Raw genomic sequence first — 25056 nt, 5'->3', positions numbered from 1 at the left:
TTAGAATTACCTGAAAGAAGTACTAATATTTTTTTCAAGTCCAATTTACAGTAGTATCTTTTTCTTCAAAATAAGGCCAAATTATAAAACCTAGTTTGAAAATAACCTGTGAGATGTGACATGTTTTAGTTACAGCTGCAGATTTTTAAAAGTTTTAGAGCGTCATTCTGCACATTTTTAATGTTTATTCCCATTTCTACTGTAAAAGTATTCTGTCTTAGTGATGTTACTCAAGAGCACAAAACCGCACTCTTTCCTTACCATCATTGTACATCATAGGCTCTCAGGAGCAAATCATTAGGGAGCTGTGACTTGGGATTTTTAGCAGTGGTAGCCCAGTGAGTCTTTATGGCAAAGAGGACTGACCAGAATTCTGTAAAAATGCCCTGTACAATGGCTCTCTGCCGTTTGATGCTATTTAGCGTAGCCATGTGGCAAGCTCTGTTGGCCTTCAGACATCTATCTCCAGCAGAGTTGTGCTTTATTTCATGAAGAAAGAAAATCTCTTAGTTTGTGGAAATTGTACTTAGGTAGGAAATCATCATCATTAAAACAGTGGCAAAATTCTCAGAGATTTCATTAGCAGACAGGCCTGAGAGAAAAGTGCTGACCAATAAATCTGTGGGGCACTTGATTCAAGTAGTTACAGTTCAGTGCTTGAATGTATGTATTTGATACTTTTTGTGCCACTTTTTAAATACCAGATAACTGTTATTTATAAAACATTTCACTTAAGAGTCCATGATCCAAAAAAGACCACAAAAAAAGGGGGAGCTATTGAAAGAACTACTTTGTGTTAGAGCAAAAGCGTTTCTGAAACTATTTGCTTGTGTTTCTCAGGCAGGCATTCCTCCTGGTGCTCATTAAATGGGATTCTAAATTTCACTCACTGATGTGTTTAAAACCGTTTTAATGAAAAAAATTCTAATCCTATATAATCGTACTATAAGTGTTCTCTTTCTCTTCAGAGGTAAAACAGTGTAAAATTTTAATGCGAGCCTCTGCCTGGCTGTATTAAAAGTGTTTGGCTAGCTTTAAATCTGATTAGTGTAACTGTTACAGATTACAGTGAAATCACTTACGATCATAGATAGTCATAGCAACTCAGTTGAGACTCACAGTCCACACTCTGTTAAAATTGCTGTGGTATTTAAATGGACAAACACAACAACTCATTGTAATAGAGAAGTTAATCTTTTTATTAGAATAATAATAGGGTTATCAATTCTCTGCTGTTAATTATACTTCAAGTTAATAAGATCATATACAAATACCCTTTCAAGCAATCCATTGTTATTATACCCAGCTACAGTTCCACTCAGGGACACACACTGTGCCAAAAGTGTCTGGCTTCAGTATGTCCAAAAATGAACACAGAAACTTCTTTCTCCTGTAAAGAGCGGAGCTGTTGGCAAAGAGAAAATCTGTATATGATAGTTCTTAGAAATAACTGGAAGGAGGTTGTTTGGGTTTTTTATGTGATGATAGTTCTCAGAATGCTGAAATACTTTGTTTAACCATAATAAGGGGAATAATAATAATACAGTGTACCAAAAATTAGCTGTATTGCTGACAGAAGTTGTGCAGGCCTTTATCAAAGTATCTATTCACTGTTCCTCTTCTACCTGATGCAACTCTCTTTTGATAATCAGCAGAAAAAATAAAAATTCTGTATTGTGCAAATTCAGTCCTTCTACTCTCTGCTGTTAATTACGCTTTCTGTACAATTGGCAAGATATTTTTATGTATTAGAATAATTCAGAGAGGTAGTAAATACCAACAACCTAATCAGATGACTTACAAATGAAATGCAAAGAACTAACTTAAAGCTCATTCCTGTGCTCCCTTTTCAGGAAAACTGATTAGTCTGATTACTGGCTAAACAACTGGACTCAATATGAGCAGGAAATATGCAGGAAGGAAGACTTTTAAAAAATGATTTAGAAATTAGATCAGATATGTAATGCAACTATAAAGTAAATACTCTATTCAAAGAAAAATTTATACTAATTTGATGCATATTTAGCTTTTGAATCGTTTCTTTTCTCAACATTTGAGACTAACATTTTGTACATAACATTTGGACAGTAAGCAAAGCCTAATGACTGACCTTTATCTTAATTTCTCTAAGGATCTACAGCTGCAAAAAGACTGTCTATTTATTGCAAAGAAAAAAATTCATAATATAAGGGAAGACAAAGTAGAAGGACAAAGATGAGTTAAGAAAATCAGAACCACCATTTTACTTCTGCCCACAAGGCCGTGGCAGAAAAGGGTATGATATTATAGAGAAGTGAGATCTTTTCTAGTGGAGAGATTGGCCAGAAAGAAAACTCAGGTCTTAATGCTAATTTAGATTTGTAAAAGTTTCACATTCAGGGCTCCAGCTTGTCTGATCTCTGTCTTTGGACTGAATCTGAAATACTGGAGCCAGACTGAGTTAGCTCAGATATATCTCAGTTAAGTATGAATATGAATGATCCCCATCTTCCCGTTTGTCAGGTGGATAATGAGTGTTCTAAGCAACACTGAATTTTCAGAAGATGGGATGTCTGCTTTTGAAGGTGACCTCTGAACTTCACAATGGAGGGATGTCTGAAATACAGTTGTCTTTATCCTGTAATAATTGATAAATGGCTCAAACTTGTTGCAGGTGAGGAAAGGGTTAGCATGTTTTTCATGAGTTGCACAGTTAGAGCAACTCTTCCTCAGTGTAAGGTTTGCCAGGAAGGCTAGCTGGGCAAGAAAGAAAGAAATACAACTTGTCTCAGATGGCAAGTGACTTGCTCTGAAAGAGATTATATGGGAGGTTTTCAGATTGGCATAGAATCAGACTTGTTTTATGGCTAAGAAAAAACTTGTAACTACAAGAGGCATTTATGATGTTTTCGATATGTTTCTTGATACTGCTTTCTTGAGACATGGAACCCCTTTTCTCCTCTAACCCCTAAAAAAATCTGTTGAAAACAGCCTATCTCCTGGCAACCTTTTTCTCTGGATTTAGTGCAGCTACATACAGAAATTATTTTGCATGCCGAATCTTGACATTTTAAGTCTTTCTGTCTAATCACTACCTGTATGTTCTATCCAAAATTCTATTCTTGGAAAATTGGTATTGGATCAGTCGCAAATGTATCTAAAACAGCATACATAGACTATGGTTGGTTGACCACTTCATTATACAATACCTCATTTTATTATTTCCAATGATCACACTATGTGTAATGCTACAAACACTATGAGAAGACAAAAAAATTTTGTCACATTCAGTGTGTTTTAGGAAAGCTTACACTACGGCAGTGTGCATAGTATTAAACCTAGACCACAAAGGAAAGGAGTTGTATTCAAGTTTGTGGAAAGGTATTCTGAAGCTCGGCTTAAGCCCGTGTAATTCGTTTCAAGTGTCACTTTCTGTTCTTATCGATGAATTTGTAGACAACTCTATTTTGCATCAGGCAATTACCATCTTAGGGGTTTCATGCATACAGGAGGAAGAAGAACAGGCATTATGCCTTGTTTAGGAAGGGAAGCCAATGGAATTAGCCAAGTGTGAGTTAGGGACATCACAGTTACATAAATAATTTCTAATAGACCTGATTAGTGGCAACTGTAGGGAATTAAAAGGAAAACATATAATTCCTAAAGTTTAGGTTTGTGGAAGAACTATGGAAAAGTATTCATTCCTCTCTCTTCATGTCAAATTAACATTAAAAATACGAAGCCATACTGATGAACATGATGCTCTGTGCTTCATGTATGCAGGATAAACATATAATCTTTCTTCCTTTAAAAATATGAACTGAACACTGGCTGTAAAGGTCTGGAAAAGATTTGTTCTGTTTCATATTTCAGTAAGCCGCGTAAACAGTATTGCACATGTAAGATAAAACAAGCTTTGTACCACTTCTTCAAGGTCATAATTTTAATATACACATATTACCTGTTGACACCTTTTGAATACCTTACCAATGACAAGTATGAATGCTTTTCATTATTTTCAGATGTTATTACCGGCACAAAACTATTTATTAAGAATTATTTTTAAAAAAATTCTCTTAATGCTTTTTTATACATGAATAAGAACACTTACAGTGTAATTTTTTCTGTATTATCTATCAAAAATTCAACATGAGATTTATAGAGTCTAAATTTCAAGACTATAGACATTATCTTGACGTGACTACAGTTTCTACATAGATGGTATAAGCTAACTTTTTTTAAGATTTACTAAGTTTACGATCTTTTAACGTGGGGACGAACTCTGCTCTTAGATGAATGTGTGCAATTCTATTTGAAAACAGTCAGAATTCTGTGGGAATAGGTAAGGGCAGGAAACGGCCTTTAAAAGTGAACGGTTTGCTTTTTAACCATTCATTTACTAGAAACAGAGGCTTTATCAGTCTCCAGAATAATTTGCTGTTTGGACAAAGTAGCAAACACCTGACAGAAGGTTGGAGGAGAAGACAGTTAATCGTCAGGTAAACTGGAATAAGCACAGTTCTGATACCAGGGAGAAACTGAAGCCCTTCCTTGTGCTGTGTCCTCTACTAAAGCCATTCGTCGTGCCGTGGTTGAGCCCCAGGGCTAAGTAGCCTGACAGAAGCCGGCTTGTGGCATGGGACTGAGAGGGAGATCAGTGCACGCTCTGGCTGCTGCATGACTTCTTGTGGTTCCTTCCACCTAGTTTTTGCTGGGAAGCAGGAAGTGGGGACAAAGGGAAAATGGCCTAAGCCACTCCACCCCAAAACTTCCCCTGTAAATTCACACCTAAAAAGACACAGCAGAATTTCACTACGAACAGCGGAGTTTAGCACTATCACTGCTGCGGAAACAATTTTTGTTTCCTTGAGATGTTCTCCTGTGATCAAACATAGCTGCTCCAAACACGATTCTGTCCTTCAGAAATCAAGATTAAGAGATAAAACTTGATTTGTGTATCTCATAAAATTCTATCTTCAGGGGTTTTTATCTGCTGTTTTCCATTTTCTAATTTCCAGCTTTCATTATGTTAGACTGTCCAGAATTGGTATAAGATGAAAATGAAACCTTCTTTCTCCCTGCTTATTTTTATTACTGGTGTCAAAGATTGTGTAAAATATTTGTAAGAAAACATCTACAGGGACTCCTCCAGCATATGGTTCCTTAGTGGCATTTTGGGAGAACTCTGAATGAAGTTTACAATTCTGATAGGTCTTTATTTTATCTAAAAGAAAATATGATTCATGTGAGAAAGATACCTGAGAAGAAATAAGGAAGGAGATCTTTATTCCTGATTCCGTGAGACTGCCAACTCAACCTGTTGCAAGTAAAAACTACTTCAATGTTCTGGTGTCTTAAGGTGTCCAAGAAGTAAAGGAGGCCTAAATTCAAACTGAGTTCTCCACAACTTCAAATGAGGTTGCAGGTATTCAGCGCTAGCCCAGTGGAAAGTCAGAGAAGCTCTATCAGTTCCAATCAGGTTTTCTTTATTAATATCAGAGAAGTTATTTAGTACCTTCTACAGAATCTTTAATTATGTTACACACAAAATATCTTCAAAAAACACTGAAAAAGAATACTTTTATTACCATACAGAGGTGGGTGTACATGCTTTTAAACACTGGTTTTGGACTTCTGGCTCCCAATGAAACTCCAATTTTTTATTTGAAAGGCTCTTTCAAAAGATGACAATTAAGACATTTATCCCACCCTGTAATACACCTGGGAAGCTTTCCTTAGGTGTTAAATGGACCAGCAGCCCAGCTGACTTATGGCAAACGAAGCCACATTAGGCCTGTGGAATTTAATCAAGGCAAAGAATGATATGACATTCTAAAAAAAAAGTAGGTTTGAGTCTTGAAGCTGTGTGAGTCCTTGCTAAATTCTTATTCCCAATGGCATTTTCACAGCTGCTCTGGCTACAGACATCCAGGAAATTTAGCATTGCAATACTAACACCCAGCTGTAGCAGGAAGGATACAAATGTTAGCAAGCCAAAATCACAGCAGGATTATAGAGCAGGTAAACTGAATGTGGGCTGGACAGAGGAAAGCACCTTGAAGACAGTTGAAGCTAACGTTTTTTGTTTATCAGCTGTGGTGGGTTATGAGCGTCTACGTACAGCCAGCTGACGTTGCTCAGTTGATTGGTAGTAACTTGCCAGCTTTCATGCCTGTATCCCTACCCTGAGTGAAAGTTCAGAATATCAACAAAATATAATTATCATGGCATGAAAGATTTCCTGTGAAGGCTTGTGATAGTAGTGTAGCATTGCTAACAGTCCTACAAGGATCCTACTACATGTAAATCATCGCATTCACAAAGTTCGTCACCTATCTGATTTGTCTTATGTTCTGATTCATCAGTTCTGCACTAGTTCTTGGTATAATCTTTGCCCCCAGAATATCAAATTTGTTTTGTGAAATAATCCAAATTTTGGCAGCAAATAACTTCTGTTTGAAATTAAAAAAAAAAAAAAAGTAAATGTTCGTGTTAATGCCGAGCTCTCCGCTTTCTCATGCATGTTTATGCAAATTATCAAATCCTAAGTTTCCCAGTTAAAACATCCTGTTTCCTCGCAGAGGTTGTCCACACACTGCTTGTACTCGTTTCTGTTACCATACTCAAATGAAAACTGTCATGTGAGCGTGTTTTAGGTCGTGTAAACTAAAAAGTCTTTGCTCAGTTTGATTCCGGTTACTGGTTCAAACTATCCATCCAGAGGGCTTAGTTGGGTGCTGAGTACTTTCTGTTCAGTCAATCGGGTCTGCTGCCAAGTCTGCAGAGATTAGCCCAGGTGTCTCGCACAGACTGTTACACCTTCATTACTTGGAAACATCAATCAGAAGACACCATTTTGCTCCAGTGCTTGGCCATTTGGGAAGAATTGTGTCTGTGTTGGCCCCCCAGCATTGCAGACTATAAACCTGATGAAGTAAGAAGTGTATGACCGCTGGGTCTCTGCTATGAAGGCAGCAGTATCATAGAATCATAGAATCAGTGAGGTTGGAAGGGACCTCTGGAGATCATCTAGTCCAACCTCCCTGCTCAGCAGGGTCATCTAGAGCACATTGGACAGGGTTGCATCCAGGCTGACCTTGAAGATCTCCAGAGAAGGAGCCTCCACAACCTCTCTGGGCAACCTGGTCCAGGGCTCCGTCACTCTCACAGGGAAGAAATTCCCCCTCACGGTCAGGCAGAACTTCCTGTGCTTCAATTTCTGCCCATTGCCTCCTGTCCTGTCACATGGGACAGCTGAAGAGAGTTTGTCCCCATCCCCTCGACACCCTCCCTTCAGGTACTTGTCCACATTGATCAGATCCCCCCCCAGTCTTCTCTTCCCCAGGCTGAAGAGGCCCAGCTCTCGCAGCCGTTCCTCGTAGGGCAGGTGCTCCAGCCCTCTGATCACCTTCGTAGCCCTACGCTGGACTCTCTCCAGTAGCTCCATGTCTCTCTCGTATCCTACAGAGAGCACCAATTCTGGATGAAGGAAAGCAGTGTTAAAGCTTCTGTTGACTTCAGCATAGCCAGAATTTCAGTCACTTCAGGCTTAAATTCACTTGCCTTGGACTAATTTAAAAGTAACTAGAATGCTCATAAAATATGGAAATATTCTTGTTTATGTTTCTAGTTAATACATAATTCTCAGTGGAAACAGCTTTTTCTACTGACTAAAGCATGAATAAAATGTATCAGAGAATCTTTTCTTTATAAATATATCAAAACATTATATGTTCAATGTTATTCTCAATGTTAGCAGACTACGTAGGAAGATAAAAAAACAAAACAAATCTGTATTAGAAATATATCAATAAATTAGGGTAAAATTAGATTAATATTCTGAACTACAAGAAAATATTTCCAAAAATCTTTCTGAAAAAAATGATAGCTTATAAACCAGGATCCCATGTAAGGAAATATGCATACAGAGTGTACATCATACTTTATTCCAGGTGCAGATTTAATTGATTTCCCAATTACCTTACACTCTACTTGTTTTTGTAGATGCTTAATAATTTATTTCACCTACTTCATTTCTTTTGCCTCACATTTTTCAGCTGCAGATTAGTCATTTTCTTTGAGCCATGTCTTTCCATTCAGCCTCCACATGGCAACTGATCTTGAGTTGTTGATCTGATCCAGTCTTCCTTCCTGTCCTTTACCTTCTTTTCTGGATCTTGGAGTCAAGAAACAATTTGCTCCATGTCAGACTTGGACTTCCCCCTATTATTCTCCTCCTAGTTTTTTAACGTCTAATGCAGGGCAAGTCCTACAGCTTTCCAATACTTTCCATTCCTCTCATCTTTCCAGATTCTCATCATTTTGTCTGAAACATTTAAGTCTGCACAGCAAGACAGTGTCTGGGTTCTCTTTGCAAAAATCCAGGAAGAATACAAGTTCATCGTTTTATTATTTTATGGAGGCTCTTTTAGTTTCATCCATTTCCTGATGTCATACCTTTTGTGCTCTAAGAAAGGAAATTCTGTTACATTTGGCATAAAAGGGGTTACTGTATGTTCTAAAAATAGAAGTGTATTCAGTAGATGTAAGATAAAATCCTTATGTGTTGGTTTACCCAGTATGACACTTTTCTAATTACAAGTCACACTTAAACCTTCCTTCTAAGGGTCGTTTCTGAAGTGGTTTTGTGGTCTTATGCTTTAAGCTCCTGAAAAGTCCTTAGGCAAAAAAATAAAGAGAAGCTTTGCTTCAGAAGGAAGTATTATTGTGCATTATAACACGAAGTGAAAAGTCACCAAGGGAAGTAAATTAATATTTTGCTTTTACATCTATTTTATACAAAATTCCCATTGCTAGAATATAGTAAAATAGGTTTTTACCTCCCTATAAAAAGTTTTTTGTGGAGTAAGATGAATATACTGAATGGGTTAACCTGAAAAAAGAACTGCTTTATAATACCTGCCATCTACGATTATAATAATCTTGCAGACAAATATAATTACAGTGTGATGTCTGTTTATGTCTGTGAAAGCTTTGATTGTGTAGTCTTGTCCGTATTACACTGCAAAACAGCATAAACAATTACGCTGTATAGTAACTCTAATCCAATGCTAATGCCCTGAGCTATGCGTGTCACTTTGAATTGCAAGGATTTATGTGATACTTATTTCTGCCTTTTTCAGGTGAATTTGACCACAATGCAGTCAGTGTTATACTGGTTTGTAGAATCCAGAAGCTCATTAATGGACTGCAGAGCTGAGTGGAATTACTCAAATAAGAGCACATATAATAGAGTAATAATTACTCTAGAGTTTCATTGACATGGTGCAGAAATGAAGAGCTTGCAATATCCTTCTAATGATTAAAAAATTTTGAATATTGAGTATTACTCAATACTATAAAATTTGATTTTTAGAGACAATTGATTTTACTAAGTAGGTCTCATGCAAATTCATCATAACTTTTTATCAACTAACAAAGTGCTCAAGCGAATAATCATTAGAAGTATTGGTGGTGCTGTGCGTATGTTCCACTCAAAGCTCTTAGGTTGCACAGACTGCATCTGTCCATTATGCCTGCAAAATTCAGAGCATATGAAGGCAGTACTAGAAGCAAAAAATGTGGGCATTGTATTTTATTTTTATTTATGCAAACAGGTAAGTTTTTTATTTATATGGGCATTGGGAAAGAAATGAACTGGCAGAAGTGAACAGTTTTCATATGTAACTAAGGCTGTCTATCAACTTGAGATGAAGTTGAACCTCTGATCTAGAGGTAACTGGCTCAACAGCCATAGGTTTACAGAGAGGAGGGTAAGGAGGTTTTAGAACATGTTCTCACAGTTGGTGATGCACCTGCACAACCCATCTACTGTGTCACCTTGTGTCTAATAAGTATGTGGGATCAGTAATGGACATAAAGCGAATCTCTAGTGGGGTGACAGGTGTCTTTCTCCAACAGTGTCCAAATTGCCTACTGCCAGGGACCCTCGTGCTGTGGAGCAGCTGCTCGTGCTGCTCCCTGTCTCCTGGAGCCAAACACGGTCCCAGTGTGACTGCTGACGAAGTGCAGAAAACATCTGAAGAGGATAATAGTTTCCTTCTGATTTGCCATCTTTGGGGTTAGCTTTCAAGTTCGGTGGGATAGAGGGATTTCCTTTCAATGTGCATTTCTTTTCTGTCGTTACAAATTTTGCAGACCTATGAATATCGATAGTTAATACTTTTAAAAAGATTAAGGTAAAGCGTACAGTCACATAAATACAGTAAGGAGGAATGGAGATACTCACACTGTTTGTGCTTCAATTTGCTCCTTGTATGTAGAAATAAATTCAGACATTTATATTAAAGCATGCTTTGGCACAAGCGTTCAAGGACAGTCCAAGTACGTGACTTTTTGCTTCTCATGATTCAGAATTCTGTAGCATAGAATGTTTTAAGACAGGAAAATGCTTACATACAAGTGGAACTATCGTTTTGCCAAAGCTGAACTTTGCTTTTCTTGCCAGTTGTTACCTGTTTTAAAATAACCTTAATTTCCTCTTTGTCTAAATCAGAACAGAGTCTTCATGAATGGCCTTTACATTCTTTACATCTCAATTTTAACAAAAATCAGCAAGCAAAGCCCAAATACATTCCTACGGCAAATATCATGAAACACAATTAAAAAAACCCTAATCTAGTTTCCATCTGTTTCTTAAAGAAACACATGCATTTCCTCTTCACCTGCCTGTTACAGGGCTGACTGCAGTTCCCCAAGACTCTGTGAATGTCAAGCAAAAAAAGTAAATAATATTCGGATGAGATTGGTTTATATTATTATATCCCATCAGTTAGGTACCTTATGAACTTTGAAAGTGAGTGACAGAAAATGTGAAAGACTCATTAGAGCTGTGTCTTACTGGAAAAGTCTAGTTTGTCATTTACATGCAGAAGTGCTTAAAATAAGGGAGTGGGGAATGATTTTGTAGGAAGTGAGGAGTGCCAAATTAATGAGTATAGGTTTTTCTCGTGCAGCATTTTACAATGCTCATCCTGACTGAAAGCAGGAACAACAGAGGTGGGTCGGGTAAATAAAACAAGTATGTATGCATCTGTTCATAAATGAAGGAAATAGTTACTCTGAAAATAGCTATATATAAGAAGAAAACAAAGTGCTGTTGTGTGATGTTCCCAAATTGCGCATGTAGCGTGCTTTCCGGATGGAAGCAACAGGTTGTTTGCACTGTACATACACCTGAGTTCCTTCATGGTGAACAAGTTAATGTTGCAGTATTTGGGAATAATAATTATAATAAATACTATGCAAGTGTTCAAACTGTCTTCTAACCAGGACCGTTAACATTCTGCTCTGGCTCTGTGCATGTGTTGGTGCCTCTGCATGTCCCTGAGACTTACAAAAGTGCCTGAGTAGCTCCGTTCTCAAGGGAATCGCAGCTGTTTATTTTTTCATTTTGGAACAGAAATTTAACTGGTAGCTGGAAGGGTGTGCTTTGGAACAGAACCTAGAAACAGATGTTACTCAACTAGTATAGTAAGTCCTAACTTTATCTACATGACTTGTTAAAATGTTTTGCAGCAAGACTATTACTGCTAGAGATAAGTAGATCAGTTTTTAGTAAGATCTAATTAGTACCGATTCTCAGTCTGAGCTCCATTTAAACAGTTACAAACAATTAGCGCAAAAATGGTATTTCACTTTGGATGACATGGCAACAGTTTGTATCTTTGACTATGAAATGACATGCATGATGCTACTTGAGTGCAAGTGCAAAAATGTATAGCAAACGTGGTTATGCCTTTCTCCACAGCTGCAGTGACTAGTTCTTGTCTTCTGTCACCTCATGCTGCTTATGTAAAGATATTAATAATAAAATTGCAGCCACTGGTGCTTTATCATTCAAACATACTAAAGGTCACCTTTCTACAAATCTTAAAAACAAGCTGTCTCAGCCTGAATGTCTAAGATGAAACCTTTTAACTCTAAGGAAAATGGACTGTGGTATTATAAAGTCACTAGCAAAACAAGGAATAAAATGTGAGTATAGATTAATAATCAGCACACAAAATTAAAAGCTTTCTTCATAATAAAGAGAAAAACAATTCAAGTAAGTGTTCTGGCTTTTTAATACGAAGCTGACCTAGTGTTGTTTATTCCTGAGTCACACACACAAATGTTGCTGTGCAGTGGACCATAATAGCATGAAAGAAGTCTGAACATTTTGCAGATTTGTGGAATCCCAATAGAATTTTCTTTTTATATACAAACTATATGCTGTTCTCACAGCAGAGTCTTAATGCTGTGATATCAGTGCTGCCGGGAAAGGACCGATACTTTGAACCACTGCTGTTGCTGTGCACATCTCTCAGTTCAAAACATGAATGAAATCCAAGTCTCTGAAAAAAAATAGGTATCAAATATTTTTAAGTGGCCTACAAAAATGTATTTAACATGGAAATTATTTTTAAAATTACTAGAATGTTATCTGTAAAGATCTTCTTACAATTCTTGATAATTGCTTTACTTACCCCTATTCTAAGAATGACTGAATGTATGTAGAAGGGAAAAGCTATTTGTTTGTGAGTAGTACTGAATGTAACAGCAGTACTGTAATTGGCCACAGTTCTGGCTCTTGTGCCATCACCCTCACACATGAAGGTCTTCAGTGTCCATCAAGGTAACAACCACTCTACTGACAGTTCTCTTCCTCTTCATAGGAAGAGAACTTACATAGACTGTAACTTCATAGAAGAAGGTGAGAAGGAAAAAAGCATTCACTAAATTGTGAGTTAACTGTAGATTTTACATAGATTATAGTTGATTATATATGCCTGTAAATTCCTTTTATTTATTATATGCTAAGTTTCAGCAGAATTGCATCTGTCTTTTGTGAAGTAGAGGCATGCCTGTGCACATATCCTGCAATATATTTTTCTACATTAACCTGGAATTTGAAATGATGTGAATATGGAACTCTTCATTTTGTCAGCTTTCCATGGTGGAGTGATATGGAGTAAATTATTAGGTTAAAATTCCATTTTCTGTGAATAGTGAGAAAAAAAGGCAAAAAAAAAAAAAAAAAAAAGAAGAAGAAGGCACAGTGGTGTATTTTAGGAGAAGAGTCTGAGTCAGTGATAATACTGTTCCCATAGAATCACTTCTGCAGTCTACCTATAGCCTATATAAGAAAGGATTCAGCCATCTAACCCATCTCTGAAACGGCATGGACAAGAACGTGCTGGACTTCTAGCATCAGTTTTTGTAGCAACATTTATTTTGTAGTAACTTACATGAGAGCAAGCAGAATTGACACCTCCCCTCATATGTAGTAATGCTTGTGACTGAAACAGCATCAGCTGCAGTAAGTGATTCCTAAAAATGTTACCTGGTATCACAAATATAAGAAATTTTCTTAAAATTACTGGAGTAAACAGACACAAATTCTTCAGTGCATATTTAGTCTAAGCAGGAGAGAGCATTATATTTCCGAGTAGTTTGCTTGCAAAGTGAGAGTCTTGTTGATTCTTATGCAGTATAAGGACTTGGAAACAGATGGTGCATTGGTTCCACTGCAGTTTCTGCAGGCAGATTATAGACCTGCCAGATCTAGTAGTCACCTAGAGCTGAGATGTCCAAACCACAGTTTGCAATCACTGATAATATGTGGGGTATTTGTAGCGCTTCCAGGAAAGACTTCTATTCACAAAATTACCTTGTTTCAGTATCTTGCAGTTTCTAACTGATGTTTATTTTTTGTTTATTTTTGTTTGTACCAGTTTAGAACTTTAAGTAATACTGATAGGATTTTCATTTGTCATCCTGAGTAGGAGAATGATACTGATTTAGCTTTTCAAATTAACTTCTCCATTACCTTGTAAATGGTTAAACTCTATGGTAAAAAAGAATGCAACAGCATATTCTGGGAGAGAACTCTCAACCAAAGATAATGTTATTTTCAAAGGCTACCTTTCATATGAAATGTGTACTAGGTACTAGAAGGATTCAGGGTTTTGAGTCTGTGGGCATATAGTAGTCACTAAAACTTATAGTAACGGATTGAACTATGCTTCTGGATTTGAAGGATTGCCTATAACCCCTTTCTGTCCACTCAACTGCATTAAAAGATGATAAAGCTATATTAAATATTTTTCTGATATCACTTTTATATGTAAGTAAAGCTGAATGTTAAATGGTCATAATTCTTTTTTTCTGAAAATGGAGTTCCCTATTTCAGTTACTTTTATGTATATGAAATGATTTTAGGAAAGTTTTGTATATAGCTTAAGAGAAGACTATAGCCCACGTTCTGAATGGGAATGTGGAACCACCCAGTCCCAGCCATACTGGAACTAAGTATGTTGGGATGAGCTAAGAGGTACCACAGCTCTCCTAAGTCTCCTAAGTAAGTGCACATCTGCTACTCCTGAGAATAGTAAAACCCACAGGCTTCTACATTTCCGTGGATGATAAGCATTCAATAACTGGCACAGGGAACTATTTAAATGCTATCACATTAAATCAATAGGAAATGCAGCTATTACATAAAAATGTTGTTGGCTCTCTACTAGTGTGAGTGAGATAGATAACTATTTGGCACAGAACGTTAAAATGAGATGACCTGGGAACAAGAAACATGGAAACCTGGATCAAATGAATTTCTGTTATATCTCCACTGAAATGGAAATACGTGTTTTGGTGGTGGTCACTGTGTATAAGTATGATAAACAATTGATTGTATATAAAGAGGAAGAAGGAGATAATAAAAAAATTAAGTAAATTAGTAGTACACGCTGTTCTCACTAAACTGATTTCAGTTCTCACCATCTTACCCAAAAAGGATAATATCAGTAGTAGAGGAAAGTTTCAGAAATATGTTACTGGACGAATGTAAATGGTTTAGCAAATTTCAGTAATACAGAAGATTAGGTGTTTCATTAGACTGAAGGAGGCCAGAATAAAATACACAAACAAAGCTGAAAGAAGAGAAGACATACCGTGGATATTCAACATAGGGGACACTTTACCATACGATACCATTAATGCCTAATAAATTTCAGATTTGGAATACATAAAATTTCATGCTAATGAACATAAATCAACCTGTAGAGAGTTAGGAAGAAGGACTTCCCCCCTATTTGGATTATATCAGGTATGCTTACTGTGGAGCTTTTGGCAATTTCCTCTGAAGTGTCTGACAATTCCTGGAGACGGGAACTGGACTGGAAATGTAGGAAATCTCTGCTTCACAATGTATGTGCTACTGTATTTCATTAAAAAAGCACTCCACTTGCTTTCCTGAAGTATGGCTAAGCATAAGCTTCATTTTTGCACTAATGTGTTGCAGCCTTTCTGTTTTTGATCGTTCTGTCCTTGAATTCCTGAGAGCAGGAATTTTGCTGTTTTTTCTGTTGGATTATTTTTTTCCTTGTTTAAATACCCCTTTTGTGTGCTCACTGTGGCACATAGTATAATACTAATATTTGGTTTCTGAGAATCAGGAGGAAATGCACTGCAAAATGCTTTAATGTTTTTCTTAAGGTGCTTCATATTAGGGTTCCTCTACTCTCCACCCTTGCATATTTACCATGTTTTAAGAAAGGGAAATGTAATTCATTACCAGAAAATGTATTGCCAGTAAGGCACCATGAATGGTTGCTATTCACAGATGCATCACATATTCTGAGAAGTAGCTCTAAGAAAATCTTCCTTTGTTCTCAAGAAAGCACACGTAAGAACAAGCTATTAGCTGATCTCAGCTATAGCATATTCTGTCTATCTAAAGAGATTATGGTATTTTATTTAGGTAAACACTCCTTTAAAATTTCCATGTGAGTGTAAAACAGTTATTATTATGTTCCACCAGATTTTCTTGGCACAGGAATTAACCTTTCTCTTGGCACAGGAATTAAACTTGCTTAGATAAAGCAAGTTTTTTTTTTATGTTATTCCTCAGTGATATCAGTGAGTTCCAAAGGAGCTGTTCCCCCAAAAGAACTGATAAATCACAAACAATCTTGGGGTGAGTCATATGATACAATCAGGATATTTGTAATTCATCACACCCCCCTTATGTGTACTAACTTTGATGTTAATCCATGAGTAGGATGTCCTTCAATGAATGGAATCTATTTTTACAGCTGTTTTAAAATTGATTAGATTGCAGGCACGCCTACTGAAATCATTCAACCAACTGAAGAAACAGAATGAGATTTGGATTATAGGGTTTCAGATAATACCAAGTCCCTTGTGAAAGGTATGTTATTTCTTCTCTTTGTTCTGCTTTTGGAAAAGTATAGCTGTGGGATTTTTTTTCTCAACTGTATAGGTCACAGAAATTATAAAGATTTCCAAAGCAAAATCACAGACTGTACTGAATAAAGCTAATCTAGTGCTGAGTGGCTTACAGAAGTATTTAGTATGTTATATTTGATCATCATTAGTGTCCTTTCAAGGAGATAGGAAGAGCTTCTTTAACTGTCTGTTCAAAATAATTGAAATATTTCAGTTTTGAGTGTTATTTGATCGTACTTGAGTATTATTTGACTGTATATGACCATTAGTGAGCAAAATTGTTCTAATGAGTTAAACTCTATTAGTAAATATATTACACAATCATTAAGGGTAGCAACTTTGTCAGGTGACACACAAAGCTGTAGGGATTGAGAGTCTGCTGCTCTGTTAATCAAATTCCTTGAGGTCAGTCAGTCCTAGCAAGAGCCGCAGATTCAAGGGGTTTCAGCATGCACATCTTCATAAGCTGAAGTTGTAAAAGGCAGCAATGCCATAGAGAGAAACAGCTAAGTATAGCTGAGGAGACTATCAATAACCTTGGCAATTTGATTTTGAGAACCTTGAGGCCTGCTTCTGTGATTTTGTATGGACTATTGAGTCACTGAAGTTGATTTTATTGCAGATTTTCATACATTAAGTTTTTCAAATAAGCCTTTTGTTTGCAGGAAAAGCTGCATGAACAAGGCCTAATAGAGTACATGTATAGTATCAAGAAATATATGTACCTTTAACTGTATTTTGTGGACTGATCTTAATTCTGATTCATCTGAAATAGATTGTTCTGTAACAAGTTCTGTAACTTGTGTATGTTGAAATACATTTACTGAATGTACCAACAGTGATGCTGAAAAAATGCACAACCTTGTCTGTACGTAAATGAGCAAGCAAGGACAGCCGTGGGAGGCTTTGACTTCTGAGAAGCTCTGGCAAGCTCTGTCAGTTGCTAATAGGCTCTGCTGGCTGCCCCTGAATGAAGGGTGTTGGGACCTTTGTTTTGGCTGGCCCTTGATTAGGATAGTCAAGCCATTTGCGCAGATGTAGCGGTTTCCGGTTTGCACAGAAGCACACAAAGAAGGGCTAGTCACACTGCTCAGACCATCATACATGTCCTCAGGTATGGTGGCAACAAGGCACAGGGCCCAACAGCTATTGGAGCAAGTCTTGCTGCAACAACAGAGGCTTCGACCCAGCCAGAGCTTCAGAAGGAACACACAGCTCTGCAAATTTCAGGCTGCAGACAGTGCCTGGAGCCTCTCGCTGAGACTTTTTGCTTGCAAGGGGTGTGCAGTGATTGAGGAGCTGTGCTGCAAACTCAGGAAGCTGCAGGAAGAGGTCATTAGACTGTGCAGCATTATGGAAGATGAGAAAGAGATTAACCAAGTCTTCTATAAGACTCTGCAGCTTCAGGAGCCCAAACCTCCAACTATAGCAAAGGGCCAGACAGAGTCAGTGCCTATTGGGACAGAAAGTAGAAAATCCCACCATGATGAAGGCCAGGAGCTGCTGACTTCATAGCTGATGAGGAGCTGGGAACACTCTCAAGTGGAGCATCTTTGCCAGCTAAGCCTCAGCCACACGGGAGCAACAGGAGAAACAGCAAGTGTTAATAGTGGGAGACTCCCTGCTGTAGGGAAGGGAGGCCCCCCATCTGCTGACATGCTCACATTTGGGATGTCATGGAGAGGCTGCCAAGGCTTGGCCAGCCCTCTGACTAATGTCTCTTCATAGGTGTCAGCAGGCTAGGCAACCTGCTAAGGAGGGCTTTAAGCTAGGAATGACAGAGGAGGGAGAGAATGACCAACAGTCAAGTAAGGAAGTAGTGGATGGACTTGGCAACGAAAGGGTTTTGGGTGGCATAAACAGAAAGGGCCTCTTACTCAACAAAACAGGGATAAAGAGGAATTGCTCCAAGCATAAGCATGTGTGTAAGGAAGTGCCTATGGGACCACGTTATGGGGAAAGCTGTCATGTCCTTTCTATGAAGCGAGCATGCCTTCTTTGGCTCTTTGGTAGAAGCTTCGTATTTGCAGGCTGGGGTCTTCATGAGGGGGTTTAACCAGCCTGATAGCTGCTGGAGGGACAACACAAGCAGGGTACAAGCAATCCAGGGGCTTCTGAAGCGCATTGATGAAAATGTCCTAACACAGGTGATCAAGGAGCTGACAAGGAGAGGCTCTCTGTTGGACCTCAGACTTGAAAACAAGAAATAATTGGTTGGAGATGTGAAAGTTAGTCTTATTTGCAGTGACCACAAACTGGTGGAGTTCAGGATCCTCTGAGGAGGAAGCAGGGCAAAAAGTAGAATCACAACCCTGAACTTCAGGAGAGCAGCCTTCCACCTGTTCAGGGACCAGCATGAAAGAATCCCATGGGATACATCCCTGGAGAGAAGAGGGGTCCAGGAGAGCTGGTTGATACTGAAGGATCACCTCCTCCAAGTTCAAGAATGGTCCATCTGAGAAGCTGGAAATCAAGCAAAGTTGGCAGGAGGCCTGCATGAATGAACAAGGAGCTTCTGACAAAACTCAGACATAAAAAGGAAGTGGACAAGAGATGGAAACAGTCAGAATAGCCCGGAGGAATATAGAGACACTGTCTGGGCATGCAGGGACGGTGGGTGTTAGAAGAGCAAAAGTCCACATGGAGTTGATACTGGCAAAAGATGTGAAATGCAACAAGAAGGTATGTAAGCAGCAAAAGGAAGGCTAGTGAAAATGTGCAACTACAACCAAATAGGGCAGGAGCCCTGGTGACAAGGTGATGAAGGACACAAAAAAGGTGGAGGTACTGAACGCTTTTTTCACCTCAGTCTTACTGATAAGACCAACCATTAGGAATTCCAGGCCCCTGAGACCAGAGGGGACGTCTGAAGCAATGAAGACTTACTCTTCATGGATTAAGGAATCCGTGGATTAGGGAACACTTAAACAAACTGGACATAGTTAAGTCCATGGTCCCAGATTCACCCGCAAATGCTGAGGGAGCTGGCAGGTGGCACTTCAAACTCACTCTCAATTATCTTTGAAAGGTTGTGGTGATTGGGGGACGTCCCTGAGGACTAGGAGAAAGCAAATGTCACCTCTATCTTAAGACATTAAGATCTTAAAAGGGACAAGAAGGAGAGTCTGGAGAGCTACATGCTAATCGGCCTTATCTCAATTCCTGGGAAGGTGATGGAGCAACTAATTCTAGATACTATTCCCAGACAGGAAAGGACAGGAAAATGATTGGGAGTAATCAGTGTAGTTTTATAAACGGAAAATCGTGCTTAACCAACCTGATAGCCTTCTATGATGAGGTGACTGCCTTGGTGGGTGAGGGAAGAGCAGTGGAAGTTCTTTATCTTGACTTCAGTAAGGCTTTTGACACCTTCTTGCATAATATCCTCTCAGACAAGCTAATGAAGTATGGGCTGTCAAGTGAACTGAAGACTCTTCCTTGTTATGTAACTAATGCATCAGGAGAGGTTCCGCAAGGATCTGTCCTGTGTTTGGTTCAGTATTTTTGTTGTTGATTTGGATCGTGGAATAGAAAACAGACCTTACATTTGAAGATCACACTGCATGGAAGGAACTGCAAACATAATGGAAAACATAACTGCATTCACAGAATTCTTAATAAATTTAAAAGATAATGCTGAAGATTGTTGCTCAATAAGGATAAATGCCAAAGTTTTACATTTAGGCAGCAGTGATCATCTGTGCAAGCATAACATGGGCAGTGTCAGGTTAGGGAAGAGTTATATGGGGGTAGATTACTTCAGCAGATTGTAGAATCTGCATCAGTTACGGGAACTTCAGAGACAGAATTGGTGGCTAAGTTCACCACAAGCCCAACAGCACCCACAAAATTAATTGTCATTACCCAGTCTTAATCGAAAATAAATGAAGTGACACAGTCTTAATCAAAAGCAAGCATTAATCCTATTTACAGGAGTTTGTCAATTTACAGATTTACACGAATGTAAAGTACAATTTATTTTCATAAATATGAAGGTACTAAGGACTGAAAATTGCTTTAGCAGGTAGCAAAGAGTATCTTGCTTCTCAATTTGTTAATGATTCACCTCTAAGCAATAATGAGTATTTCAGCAGGTGATAATGGCATCTGACCATGCCCAAAAGACCTTGACATTTTTAAAGCTGGGAAGGGAAGACAATGGTGCAATGAAAGGAAACTGTTTCACCACCAAGTTAATATTAAGAAAACTAGAAAGAGTGGGAGGGAGGTGAATTTTGAATATGAATAGTTCTCAAAGATAATCTGCTGTAAAAATAGGTATAACTTCCCACTAACAGATTCCTTTCCATTAATACATCTTAAAGATGCAGGATTGTAGCAAGAAGCTACAAAGTATGTTTTAGCTTGACAGCTGCATACAAATGGAATGAGAAAGTCTTCTGGAATTTATCAAATGCCAGGTATGGGTATAGTCATCTTTTCATTTGTGTACCTATTGTCTTATTAATTGTATTACATTTTCTTTGTTTTTATTTTGTAAATGAATGTTTATTTCACCATCATCTCAAGCTAGGTGAACTTCACAGTTACTCTATAAGAGAAGATATATTCCATTTCCAGGGATTCGAGGAACCTCCAGACTGGGACAATCAAGCACTCTAGCATTTCCAAGAACATGTATACTCTACATACACGCAAGATGCATATGTATGAATTTAGGAACTTAAATTTAAGTGTTTTTTATTGTTCTGGCCTCATGAAAGTAGAGAACTTTGTGAAATTGATACACATTCCAGGAAGAAACTTACCAAGTGCATAATCTTAGGAGAGACCGAAGAGGCAACCGTTACTAGTAAAACCATAGTAGTGAGTATCCACTTAAAAAGTCATCAAACAGAAAATGGAGCAAGATTGAGAGAAGTGGCTTCCCAGCATCATAAATGATTGCATCTTGGAAGAAAAAGAGATTGTTTCAAAGATGAAAAAAAAGAGGAACTAATTGATACTTTGTAAAAGACTTAAAAGCCTGTCTGCGTAAGAAAACATAGGTATTAAAAGGATTTAAGCAAAGTCTTCGTATTGATACCATACACAGTTACCGTGGCTCAGTTGACACACATTTACTTACACTGTAGTCTCTTAATTTTTAGTCCAAGGCTTTAGTTTTTCAAGCCAGTTCTTGCAGCACTGAATGAAACATGTCAGTAAAACCAACTTGGATACCATACTCAGAACTGGTACTTACTGCAATATCCAGTGTTGGTTACAGGCTTTCTGGAGCCCTTCCAATGCTGATTTAGTAGTATATGCCAGCTCAGTGAGTCAGAAACAGTTTTTACATGTGCCAGCTCAATTGTGCAAGGTTGCTTAGAAATGCCTTTCAATTTGTAGGCAGAATAATTGCTCTATTCCCAATCTACTTTCCTTAGGAGAAAGGAACAAAGGAGAGAAGAAGCATCAATAGATTGCTTTTACTATCAGATTTATAACCTGCTCTGGAAGGTCACCGCTTTGAAAATATTTCTCTGCAAGTGAGTATTTAGGTCATGTGATAGTGGGTGCAGCTTTCTGTCATTCAAGTATGTAAGAGAGAAAAACAATAATGGAAATGCATCCTGTGAAACAACAGGAATAAAGGATTAAAAAGTCACTTGCTTAGAAAAAAGAATAATTTGACAAAGGCTTCAGAGCTTACGTGTGTAGATCTATGTAAATTCAGCCTACATTTCTTATCTGAGTGCAAAAGCAAGAAAGAACGATGGAAAACATATACTTTTTATAAGCAGGTCTTTAATTGCATGATCTGGTAACAGTATAGTTGTTGGGATAATGCTTGGTACAGACACAGGGAAATTATAACATGAGTTCATAATAAATGCCATGTTGAGTCCAATTCCTGTACAGTTCAAGTATTCAGCTCACTATGAAATACGAAAACAATATTTCTAACAGCCAAGCCAAAGTTATTTATCATCAGCCTAGGATAGCATCATTACTGACTGGTTGCATAAAAATTTAGTCTTTTTGGAAACGAGAACATAACTGCAATAGGCTTATTTTGCTTGATTTTAAAAATAGTAATACACTGGATAAGAGCATAAAATGTACATTGTAATAGTCGCTGAAATCAGCAGTCATCACTTGCTGAGTACTTCTGACAAGATTGGTACAGTGTAAAACAAAGAAAAGTTGCATTTCACTCCAGTTTCCGTATGAGGAAGTTACGATCTCAGTAAGAGGAACCACATAGTCTGAGCACCCAAACCAGTGTTTCCTACCCCAGCACCTACTAACTGGAATAGGTGATGGGAAGAAGAAATTCTCCATGCCACAGCTTTGAATAAATCACCAACATGCCCAATAACTGTCATTTTTCCAAAGGAATGAAGCAACTCCTGTGCTCCTGCCTGTCTTTCCCTTCTTCTGGAGAAAAAATACATAGAGAAGAGTAAGGGAGGCCATTTAAGTGCCTAAAGATTCTTCTTATTTCTTCTGTGATCTGAGTGGTCACAGTGAAGGACGCACTGATGCTGCTTTGCAGATATGCTCACTCGTGCTAGACTGAGTAGGTCTGAGGATAGTCGTCTTTACAATAGCAGCACCGGAAGAGAACTCAGCAGATGATAGTAGTATAAAACACATACATACAACATTAGAATAGCATAATGCCCATTTACTCAAGAGGTGTACATTAAAAATCTGTTTATTTGTTTTTATTTATTAATGTATAACTTCCACTTTCAGAGGTGAAACTTGAAGTCATTGCATCTATTTTAGTATTAGGGTCATATTTTAAGATGTGCAAAAATCCAGTTATGCCATTGCCCCAGACATTGATTTCCCATTCAAATCAGCAAAGTTCATTCTAAAACATATTTGAAAAATACCTCCTGTTTTTTTTTTTCTGAAATATTTATTAAGTTGAAGAACATATTCCAAAACTGAATGACTGGGAAACAAGAATTCCTTTTTAGGGACTTTCTGATTTTTCACTCTGACAGCAAGACTATTCTGAAGCACAAATGACTCTTAATTCCATTGGGTTTCAGGAGTCAGGTAACTGCCTGCTATTTTTAACCTCTGAAGAATATATCTCAGGACTTTCGTACCAGTCTCTCCTCCTTTGTCTGCTTTCAATATTAGCTCTAACAAAGCTGCCTATTGGCTTTTTGGCATTAGGTAGATCTTTCATTTACAGAAAGTTTTCTTTCAGTCTTTTCTTGGCCCAGTCAAAGCAGGTGCTTTTCTCCAGAAGAAAACATGTTCAGTGCAAGACAACAAAGATGACAGACTGAGTATGCTTGCTTAGGTCTAACTTCAGACTCTGTCTCCCCTACTTTATTTGAATGATGATATGATGTACATGTATATGTAATTGTTATTATACTTTAATTCTGCTTACTTTGTTTTTAGAATACTAACATCTACTTTTTTAATGGGCATAGGTAGAGAAGTTTTGCTACCGGCTAAACTAAGCTTAGAGACCCATTGCATTAAAAAATGTCTAGTTCAGCTAAAAATCACAGGACATTACATTTCACATCAAGAACTCAGTGCTAGTAAATTTTGTGGAGTCAGCTTCTAATAACCTTTGGACCGGTAATCTAGTTTGCAGATTAACCATGCTGTACTGCAGAGGCATCTAATTTGGTTTGCAAGATCTCAATCACATATGGAATCAGGACAGCCATATTCACATAGATTTGCAGTGTGAGGCTCCAAATTTCTGGGCTCTGCAGTCCACTCCACACGTCTGTTGTCTTTTTTTCCTCTTATTGTACCTTCAACCAATGTTTTTATAGCCTAATTTGCATGTATTAAGTTTGCTTGATATAAATTATCCTATTATTTCCCATTAACCTAGATAATCTTGGCTGGATTGTATATATAAAACAACGTAACATTTTATAAAATAATGTTTATTCAGAGAGATTGTACGTATCTGGACTCTGCACTAACAGCAGCATACGTTCTCTAGGCTTCTTCCCAGTTGCTCTGAATGCATTGAGTAGGAGTCCCACAATTTTGAGCAGAAGAAAGTGATAGAAAAGATTTCCTTTCTCTGAAATACAAAATCGTGTTCTCTGATTTTATATTTTCCAGGTGGCAAGTGCTATTATAATAAATGTTAATGTATAGTCTCAAAATGTTGATAGTGGCTTGAGCAACAGAAAGTATTTTTAATATAGGACTGGGAAGGTCTGATATAATACCCACATTTGTAAATTTAGCAAATACTGTACTGTACAGGAGACCTGAGGAGTGAATAGTTAATATTTGTAAAATACTTCATATCTGGAACAGACTATTAGATTATAAATTATATTAAATATTATATAAAACTAAAATCTATTGCTGATTCCTGAAAGTTCTGATTTTTCTATGAGTATCTTCTCATAGATTGGGCTAAATGAACAGGCCCACCTGAAAGGCAACTATTTCTTCACGGAAGAGCTCAGGGTACAATTGCTTTTATTTAAGACGAAGCTAAGGCTATTTTTCTGTTGATACAATTTTCCCAAAGTGCACGTGTAGGACTTAGTTTATTCTTTTACTTTCTATTCACCAAATCTACTAAGATCTTTTGGGTGCAAGACGTAAGCCTACCTGTCTGGTTTAGCACTTGTCAAAAAGTTGTAGGAATATTTGAGTCAAAGAGTGAGTCTTGTCTGGACATTATACTACTTCTGTTACTCTGTCTTTAAGAATAATGGAATCTTACTCTTCCGTGACAGGCGGAAGGCATGCACTTTGCAGCTTGCTTAGGAGACTGCTCTCTCTGCAGTAAGTCTCATAGTTGGTACCTACCCAACATCTAGCATCTTTTTCCAATTCCATGTTTTGTTTTCCAAAGAGAATTCTATA

This window comes from Rhea pennata, chromosome 5 (genome assembly GCF_028389875.1).
Source record: "Rhea pennata isolate bPtePen1 chromosome 5, bPtePen1.pri, whole genome shotgun sequence".
NCBI lineage: Eukaryota > Metazoa > Chordata > Aves > Rheiformes > Rheidae > Rhea > Rhea pennata.
Note: the sequence above shows the minus strand (reverse complement) of the source record.